This window comes from Myotis daubentonii, chromosome X (genome assembly GCF_963259705.1).
Source record: "Myotis daubentonii chromosome X, mMyoDau2.1, whole genome shotgun sequence".
NCBI lineage: Eukaryota > Metazoa > Chordata > Mammalia > Chiroptera > Vespertilionidae > Myotis > Myotis daubentonii.
This window is the reverse complement of record NC_081861.1, coordinates 103,426,224-103,436,504: the sequence shown is the minus strand read 5'-3', so window position 1 is coordinate 103,436,504 and position 10,281 is coordinate 103,426,224.

Here is a 10,281-nt window from a genome sequence, read left to right as displayed (position 1 = left end):
CTGATAGCAACTTATTTTTCAATGCATATATTTTTACTCCTCTTTTTATGTTTTTTGATATCACAATTTACCTCTTTTAAGTCATATATTTGTTTAAAATGTATTTAAGCTATATTAATTTTGCTCTCTTATTCTTTAACTTTTATACTATAGTTGAGTGGTTAACATACCATCCTAATAAAAAGTTACAGTTTTCTAAGTCTGACAGTATATTTTTCATTTTTACCAGTATGTCATGTACTTTCATGTGCCTTCATGTAACTGATTAGTGTATCCTCATTTCAGATTGAAGAACTTTCAACACTCTTTGCAAGGCAGACTTTGTGGTAGAGAACTCCCTTTTTTAAAATTCATCTTTATTGTAGTAAGTATTACAGAAGTCTCCCTCCCCCCCCCATTGACCCCCTCCTCCCCACTCCTACCCCATCCCCAGGCCTTCAACACAATATTGTTTGTGTCCATGGGTTATGCATATATGCATATAAGTTCTTTGGTTAATCTCTTCCAGCTCCCCGCCTCCTTCCCGCTGAGAATCTCAGTCTGCTACATGCCTCCATGTCTCTGGCTCTATTTTGTTTGCCAGTTCATTTTATTCATTAGATCCACTTCTAGGAATATATCCTAAGAAACCTGAACTACCAATCAGAAAGAATATATGCACCTTATGTTCATAGCAGCATTATTTACAATAGCTAAGATGTGGAAACAGCCTGTGTCCATCAGTAGATGAGTGGATAAAAAAGCAGTGGTACATTTACAAAATGGGATACTATGCAGAGGTACAAAAGAAGAATCTCTTACCCTTTGAGACAACATGAAGGGACCTGGAGAGTATTATGCTAAGTGAAATAAGATATTCAAAGAAAGACAAATATCTTGGTTCTTTTGGATCTGGGAAAAAAAAAACCTTAATTTCTGCTTCATACTTGAAGGAGACCAATACCAGATAAAGTTTTCTTGATTGGCAATTTTTCTTTAAATGCTTTGAATATATCATTCCACTCTCTCCTGGTGTGTAGAATTTCTGGTAAGAAATCTGCTGATAGCCTGATGGAAGTTTCCTTTGTAATCTACTAGACTTTTTCCCTGGCTACATTTTTATTCTATTTTTATTATTGATGTTTGACATTTTTATTATAAAGTTTCTTGGAGAAGGTCTTTTTGTGTTGAGATTATAGGGTGCTATATTAGATTCATGTTTTTGTATGTCCAAAGGTTTCCTCAGTTTTGGAAACTTTGGGGGTATTATTTCTTTAAACAAATTCTCTGGCACTAACTCTTTTCTTTTCTTCTTGAAGACCACAAATTCTAATATTTGCTTTTCTTATTGGATCTCATAGTTCTCACAGGCACTTCACTCATTTAAAATATTAGTTCCTGCTCTTCTAACTGTATTACTTTTATACTTCTATCCATCAAGTTACTTATTTTTCTTCTATATATTCTGCAGTGCTATGGAGGCTCTGTATCACATTTTTCATCTTATTCAATGAATTCTTCAGCCCCAGAATTTCTGTTATTTTAAAATATTTTCTATCTTTTCAGTAAAGTACTTCTTCAGTTAAATAATTTTATACCTAATTTTATTTATTTATTTACTTACTTATTTAACTCAACTAGTGTGGACAGATGATAAATAAATAAAATACAAATTATAAGAAGCCAAGAGGAATAAAATTAAGGTAACTTATTACAAATGAATTTACGTCTGGAAAGGTGGGGAGCTCTTTAGCTAGGATGTTCAACTTTCAGAACTGAAGGACTTTAACTGAAGAAACAAGATAACTGTTAGAAGAACATTCTAGGCAGTGAAAATAGAAACCACAAAACATTTTTAAAGAGTTTTTAATCCCTCAGATCAATTAATTTTGGGGACAATATTATGCTCTTCATCTGAGTTGACTAACTGATAGAAGGTCATAAAAGGGAAAAGTTTCTTCCTCTGAGAACAAAAAAAAAGTTTAGGTGGTACACTGACCAATGTAGTCACTTCCTATATCTTGCTGCTTTATCCCCTGTGTTGCAGGTATTATGCCTTGTCCATGTACTCCCAAAGAACCATCACCATAACTTTTTTCCTAGAAGCTTCTGCTCCTTTTGCTATAGGTATAAATGCCATTGAATGGTTTATATAACCCAAAAGGAGGTATAAATGTTCTTCCATTAGAGTGAAGTGGTTGTTTTATAAAATGGAATGAGCATAAAGGAGACTACTGGGATTTATGGAACATATGGAATGCTTAGGGCAAAGTGGCATCACTAGTACCTCTGATATCCATGGAATGATAGAGACTACACATTTTCGTCACATTGGTTTTCCACAATAAAAATAAATAAATAAATATTTTAGTATGCGGCAACCCAAAATAATGACTAGATTTTTCTATCTACCTTGAAGTTTGACAAGAATATGTAAATAATTTTAGCCAGTGAATTGCAAGCAGAAAGGATTTCACATATGAAAGGATTTCACATATTTAGTCATCCCCATAAAAGGAAAAGCCATACCCACCCTTCTCCAATCTTACTAAAATTAATGTTTATGTGATAAGATCAAGCAGTACAATTAAGGAAATACCCAATAAATGTTGGAGTAACAAGACAAGAGCCTAAATATTTAAATATCTTGCAAAAAAATCCACCAACTGGCTTATCTAAGGAATATAGAGTCAGGTTAACAGATGTTTTTATCTAAATTGTAACTTGTTGATACTGATCAAAAGAAAATGTTTATATTTGGAACTTAGAGTTTGATGTCATTACTGAAAAACATATAAAATCAGTTCTTAATCCTTAACCCATTTGAATAATTTATTAAACAGTTTATTTAAATGTTTATATTATTTTAAAATATTTAAAGGTGGAATTATATAATATATGCAATGTAATTTAACATAGTCTGGGGTTAAAAGATTGGGTGCAGGCAAAGAGGAAAAAAGATTGGCCATGTACTGATGTTCGTTGAAACTGAGTAATAGGTATATGGAGGTATACTATATTAATTGCTCTTCCTTTGAATATATATGAAAAAGTTAAACTTATTTAGTGATTAAGGGAACTTCAAACCACTATTAGCCCAGTATTACATGTTTTAATTTAAGCAGGCATGGTGTGTAAAGTTTAGAGTAAGACAAATTACTTCAGATCTAAGATGGTGGTGGAGTAGGTAGCAGTTACAGTCACCTTTATACAAAACAAATCTGCAATTACAACTAAATTATAGAAAAATCACCCTGAGTAACCAACTGAAGTCTAGCTGAGCAGAATTTTTATAAAGAATTGAGTTTATTGGGTGCCATTGGTTAATAAAATTTTATAGGTTTCAAGTGTACAGTTCTATAATACATCATCTGTATATTATATTGTGTGTTCACCATACAAAGTCAAGTATCTTTACATCACTATTTATTTCCCCTTATCCTCTTCTATCTCCCCCATCCCCCTTTCCCTCTAGAAATCACCATACTATTGTTTATATCTATAAGGTTTGTTTTTGGAGATTTTTTTGCTTAATCTCTTCACCTTTTTTCGCCCAGTCCCCCAAAAACCCCTCTACTCTGAGCAGAGTTTTATATATAACCTAGGATTTACAGATTCCACATTAAAACTGGTAGGAAGGGTAGATACCTGAAAAGGGCTGGCCCAGTACCCAATTGCGATGTTTGAGAATGCAGAGAGATATCACAGCTGCAAAGATCCTGAGGAGTATCAGGTCTCAAACATATGACAAAGTCCCTAGCCAAGAGCATGAGATATGGAAGGAGGAACTAATATGGCATCTTGCTGTGAAAATTAGTGGGAATTGGATCTGCTATGGTGAGATGGGAGTCTTCTAGAAACCCAGGCAACCTCTTAAAGGGATAACATATACTATTTTGTTCATAGGCACTCACCCTGAATATCTACAAAGGGAGGGTGGCTCAGAACAGACTGGAATTGTGTAAGGAGAAACTGGATTGTGTATCTCCAGGGAGAGAAGTGAAGGGACAAGTGTCAGAGTCCCTGTGCTGAATATCTCTCCCAGATGGCCTAGAGATGCCATATTTCCTGGGTAAAACACTCCTCTCCATATAGCGTAAGAATTAAAGAGCCTACGAGTCCCAACCACCCATATCCCTGTTGCCCCAACCTGTGAAGCTCAATCCTTACATAGGAGTAAGCTTCCTAGACCCATGGTGCAAACTTTCTTGGAGTCTCTTGAGGATGTCTGGACAAACTCAAGGGTTGTCAGAGATAAAGTTGTCAGGTTCTGGTGCAGGGACATTCCCCTGACCCCACCCAGGTGAGACTGATGAGTGCCATCCCTGATGGGAGATCCAATAACCCTGCCATCCTGACTCACAGGAGTCCTGCCTATTCAGAGCACACACCTTGCAGAGGAGTCAGCTTGCTGCCGCCTGCCTGGGACTGTGATGCACTTAATTAGAAGTTTTCCAAGAAGTCTGGTCAAACTTGGGAAGAGGCTGAGTTGTGTAGCTCTGTGTCTGTGGTTATTTCTCCCTTATCCACAAGACCAGTGCCACCATTCCTGTGCAGAGCCCACCTTCACACAGCCAAATATTGGTCTGTTTGAGTCTGATGGCCTCACTCTTACAACTCCCTGATACTCTGCTTCACCACAAAGATCCATGGCTACTCAACAGGTAGCAGCTGGCTTTAGTTGTATCCTGGGACTTCCACTGAGTGACTTCAGACACACCATTGGTACTGAGTTTGATTCTGTGTTAACCTTGTTAGCACCATTCACACCTACCTGGTGACTCACTGAGAACTTACCTCAACTAACTACAGTATGTCCAGAGGCTCTTTCAGTGACTGAACTTAACAAGAAGCTGGCAGCTAGACACCTGGATAGGTAGATCTTATAACTTGGGCCTTTTGATGATGTGCCCCTGTGCTCAGTGCTAGTGAAAGCTGGAATGGTGAGAATCTTGGCCCCTCAAACATAACCAGGATCATCAGAGGCAGCCAAAAACAGTGGATCACTTTGTGGTTTAAAACAAGTAGTTCAAGGCAAGTCATAGGCAGGTCCTGACATGGAACTCCACCAGAGTCTCTCCCAAGAGGCCCTAGAAACAATACACCTGGTCGTGGACTTCAGAAAAAAAATCAGAGCACTACCAAAAAGCTCCAAAAGCAGCATACCCAAAGGAATATCTCATCAGGAATCAGACATTGCTGGGGCAAATTTGTTTTTGGGGGGTCATTTCCCACACAGAAGCTTATACACTATGGTTGGGGTCGATCTTCATAGTCAGCCAGCCTGAGGGTAACACCCATGAATGATCTAACAGCAATCAAGACTCAACTAAAATAAGATAGCTCACATAACACACAAGAAACATTCATGGAGCACCTGGCTCAGGCAATCAGTGAGACTACATGGCTGAGACCCACAAAATATCTACTACATGGTGTCATCAAACCAAGAGTGGGGGACATAACAGATCCACCTACCAAATAGAAACAAATACATAGAGGCAACCAAAAATGGGGAGACAAATAAACAAGACCCAAATAAAAGTAGAGGAGAAAAATCTTCACCAAAAGAACTAAATAAAAAAGTAGCAAGCAATCAACTAGATACAGAGTTCAAAACAATGTTTATAAAGATGTCTAAAGATCTTAGAGGAAGAATGGATGAAATCAGAGAGAACTTAAATAAAGAAATAACATAAAAAAGTGCATAGAGATCACAATAAAGAACTAGTAAAGATAAAAGAATACAATATTTGAAATAAAGAATACACTAGAAGGAATCAACAGCAGATTTAATGTAGCAGGGAATCAAATCAGCAATATGGAAACAAGGTAGCAGATACACCTGCACAGAGCAGCAAAAAGAAAAATAAATTTTAAAGGATGAGAATAAATTAAGACAGACAACATCAAGCATAACAACATCTACATTATAGAGGTACCAAGGGAAAAATAACCCATTTGAAGAAATAATGACCAAAAACTTTCTGAAGTAGGTTAAGAAAAAAGACACACAAGGTCAGGAAGCACAAAGAGTCTCAAACAAGATGAGCCAAAATATAACCACACCAAGTCACACACACAAACAAAGGTTAAAGACAAAGAGAGAATCTCAAAAACAGCTAGAGAAACACCATTAGTTACCTACAAGTGAGCTCCCAGAAAACTTTCATCTAATTTCTCAACAGAAACATTTCAGACCAGAAGGGACTGGTATGAAATATTCAGCCATGAAAAAAAAGGATATACAACCAAGACTATTCTACTAAGTAAGTCTATCATTGAAAATTGAAGAAGAGATAAAAAGCTTCCCACACAAGAACAAGCTAAAATATTCATTACCACTAAACCAGTATTACAAAAAATGTCAAAGTGTGTTCTTTAAAAGGACAATAAAAATAACAGAGAACAGAGTTATAAATAATAAAATGACAATAAATATGTATCTATACATAATCATTTTAAATGTATGTCGCTAAAATGCACCAATCAAAAGATATAGGGTAGGGGAAAGTGGCTATTATCAGAAACCTATACATCCCAGGAATCTACAACAACAACACCCAGGGAACAGCTGCAAACCCAGGAACACCTGATCTTAAGCAGTGTGAATACATGGGCTCGGAAGAGCTCTCCACCTTCTCAAGGAAAGGTCAGATTTCGCCTAGGAAAAGGTGAGGTCTGTGATCCAAGCTGGAGAGAGAAACGTGCACAACTGGAGCTAGAGGTTCCAGAGAAGTTGGTGCCCCACAAAATCCTCGGCTGTTGGAGTTAGCATGACCCGCGAATGTGGAAGGGGATCCGCAAGGCTTCTAGCAGAAGGGAACTCTAAAAAGCAACCCATAGCTGGACTGGGCACAAAAAAGCAGCCTGAAATTTTAACAGTGTGCTGGCTGCTTAGTGCCAAGGGGAAAAAAGACATGCACAGAGATGTTCACAGAATTGCATCCAGTGCCAGAGTGTAAAAGACAAGAGTTCACGCACTTACTCTGGCTCCTTTTTTCTCTTTAAATTGTTGCTTTTGGTTACTAAGCCCAGTACACAGGATCAACCAATTGGGGACACTCTCAGAGACTGCAGGGGGAAGTTGTTTTTGTGGAACCTGGGGATCAGAGCAGGAAGTAAAGATCAGAGAACCAGCTCTGGGGCAGTCCATTCTCCCAAACCAGTATTAAGTGCAACAGGGAAAACAAAATCTAAATATTGGCTAGAGAGGACTTATAGCCCCGGAGTTCAATCCAGAAACACTGCCACCCAGGGGTTGAATCACAAATGGGCTTTATTGTAAACACAAATAAAGGAGTCTAAAAAACAAAGAAATACTGCCTGCTGGAAAATCAGGGCCGTGGTTTACAACACAGAGGAGCAGTGGAACGCAGGAAACTTCAATACTGTCCTGAGTACTGGACAGGAAACAGGCGTGCCAAACAGAACAGTAGAGGAAGTGAATTACCTTCACTACTGCACATTTTTTATTTTTTTCATCTTTTACTTAAGAAACTAATTTTTTTTTCTTTTTTCCTCACTTGATTTTACCTTTTTTGATTATTATATTTTTATTTTTAATCAGTATTATTACTATTACTATTTTACCTTTTTTTTTAAAGTGTCATTTTATTTTATTTTATTTTGTTTTGGGATTAGTGTTCTACATTTTATTTTCATTTTTCCTTTAGCATCATTTCACTCTATCTCAACTTTACCTTTATGCCAACACTCTCTTCCTCACTTTTCCCCTTTTGTTGTCCTGTCTCTCTTACCCTATTCCTGCTTTTTACCCCTGTTAAAAATTCACCCTATTTATATATCTAATTTCTGATACCCTCCTCTAAGTTCATACATACCTCTCTCTTCTCTTTCATCACTATCCTAATTTTTTTTCACTCTGCCCTTTTTTGTTGTTGTTCATTTTTTGTTGTTGTTATTATAGTGTTTTTTGTTCTGTTTTGGCTTTTTGTTCTATTTTTTTGTTTTATTTTGTTTTGTTTTCTCTTGTTTTCTCTCTGTCCTATTGTTGTTTTCTTGACTTGATTAGATTGGTTATTATTGTGTTTGTTTGTGAGATTGTTACTCTTTTGGGTTTTTTTGTTCATTTTTTGCCTCTGTTTTTCCTCTCCTTGCTTGTTATTACTTTTTGTTTGTAATTTGCATTTATCTCTGGGTGTTTGTTGTTTGCATCTTTTGGGATTAGTGGTTGTTCTATTGGAGATTTCTCCCGATATAAATAGCTCCCCCTCTCTTTTTTATTCAATTTCTTTTCTCTCTTACTTTTTTTCTTTTCTCAATATCATTTTTGCACTCTTTTCTTTCTCTTATCCCCAATTTCTCTTTTCTCTGGTGGTCACCTTTAGTTGGGGTTATTAGTATCATGAATACATTGGTGTTCAGTGTCTTGTGCGTTGTGCCTAACTGTTGAGTTGTATTTTGTGCCTTTAAATCAATGCAGTAGAGAGAGAGCTACATAAACAGATACACAGAGAAGAGAGATCATGGGGAGACAAAGAAACAGCCTGCATATGAAAGAACAGGCATCACCAGGAAAGGACGTAAATGAAATGGATGCAAGCAATATGTCAGAGAAAGAATTAGAGAAATGGTCATAAGGTCGCTGAAAAGAATGGAGGACAAATTCAACAATATGTGTGAGAACCAAAAGGAAATGAAGAAGAACCAAGAAGAAATGAAAAATGACATCACTGCTGTGAAGAACTCAACAGACAGCATCAACTGTAGACTAGAAGAAACTGAGGACTGCATCAGTGAGCTAGAAGACAAGGTAGAAAAAATACCCAAACAGAACAGAATCTAGAAAAAATATTTAACACATTGTTTGCGGGTAGTTTTTATCGCACGCTAACAGGTGGTGTGGGCCATTTTTGCTAATTTTTTGCGCAAATGGCAACGTTCAGTAAAATTACGATAACTTTAGTTTTACATATTTTTTTTCAATGAAACTTTTTGTGATTTACTATAAAATGTATACTGAATTATTTTTCTTAGAATCGCACTGAATGTGTGGCAAGGCAGAGAATTGTGTGAAGGGATGACTCTACGCAGTTGAATAGATTACCCTTATACCTGGAAGTACATATATAATTCACCAAATTTTGTCCTTTAAATTCATATATCTGCATGTTAGCATCCCTTTAGAGCAATAAAAAAGTATAAAAATAAACGCATTTATACGTTACCCGCATTCTACCTCTAGTCTATAAAAAAACCTATTAATACGTGTCCCGTGCTCTACTACCAGTCAACGTAAAACGTATAAATACGTTTCCCGCATACAATGTGTTAAAAAAAACAGGAGGAGAGCCTAAGGGAACTTTGGGACAACACGAAATGAAACAACATCCGCATAATAGGGGTGCCAGAAGGAGAGGAAACTGAGCAAGGAATAGAAAACCTGTTTGAAGAAATAATAGCAGAAAACTTCCCTGATATTAGGAAGAAAAAACTCACACAAATCCAAGAAGCTCACAGAGTCCCAAACAAAATGAACCCCAAAGGACCGATGCCAAGGCACATTATAATTAAATTGGCAAACATCAACGACAAAGTAAGAATACTGAAAGCAGCCAGAGAGAGACAGAAAGTTACCTACATAGAATCTCCCATCAGATTAGCAACTAATTTCTCAACAGAAACACATCAGGCCAGAAGAGAATGGAATGAAATATACAAAGTCATGCAAAAGAAGGGTCTGAATCCAAGAATACTGTACCCAGCAAGACTATCAATCAAAATTGAAGGGGAAATAAGAAACTTCACAGAAAAAAAAGGACTAAGGAAGTTTATTACCACAAAACCAGCAATGCAAAAATGCAAAAGACACTGGTGTAAAAAGAAGAAATAAAAAGGGAAGAAGGAACATAGGCGTAAAGAAAAAAAATGGGGACAAACAAGTACCTATCAATAATACCTTTAAATGTAAATGGGTTAAATGTCCCAATAAAAAGATGTAGGGTAGCTGAGTGGATAAAAAAAAAAACATTATCCATATGTCTGCTCTTACAGGAAACCCACCTCAGAACAAAGGACTTGCACAGACTGATAGTGAAGGGATCAAAAAAGTTTTTTCAGGCGAAAGGAAATGAAAAAAAATCTGGGGTAGCAATACTTACATCTGACAAATTAGATCTCAAACTGAAGGCCATAACAAGAGATAAGGAAGGTCACTTCATAGGACAAAAGGGAAAAATCCGACAAGAAGAAAAAACTCTGGTAAACATATTTGCAACCAACACAAGAGCACCCAAATAGATAAAAAAAACTTCTGGAAGATATCAGGGGAAATATTGA